Source organism: Ctenocephalides felis, unplaced genomic scaffold (genome assembly GCF_003426905.1).
Source record: "Ctenocephalides felis isolate EL2017-DRISC unplaced genomic scaffold, ASM342690v1 CF-g0.4_SCAFFOLD_03570, whole genome shotgun sequence".
Lineage (NCBI taxonomy): Eukaryota > Metazoa > Arthropoda > Insecta > Siphonaptera > Pulicidae > Ctenocephalides > Ctenocephalides felis.
Genome location: NW_020539724.1, coordinates 1,033,040 through 1,033,349, shown reverse-complemented (window position 1 = coordinate 1,033,349; position 310 = coordinate 1,033,040).

Below are 310 nucleotides of genomic sequence, written 5' to 3'. Positions count from 1 at the left end.
AACAACTAAGTGATTCATTTTCACTATAATCATCAATCAATCAATCTTGTGATGTAAAATAAAGTCAAACACGTTTTTCAATGCGGTCGGTTCACCATTTTGTCGTTCGGAACGGAATAACTTTCTTTGTGACAACTTTTAATAAATTAAAATTTCTTTATGCATTGAGATGATTATTGCACTGATAAAGATACTTTTTACTTTTCTCCATAAATAAAAAATGCTAAAAATAATTTTTATAGGTGCCAATCTAAAGACTTTTATAAATGCTATGCACAAAATAATAGAAATTTGGTAAAATGCATTTTTC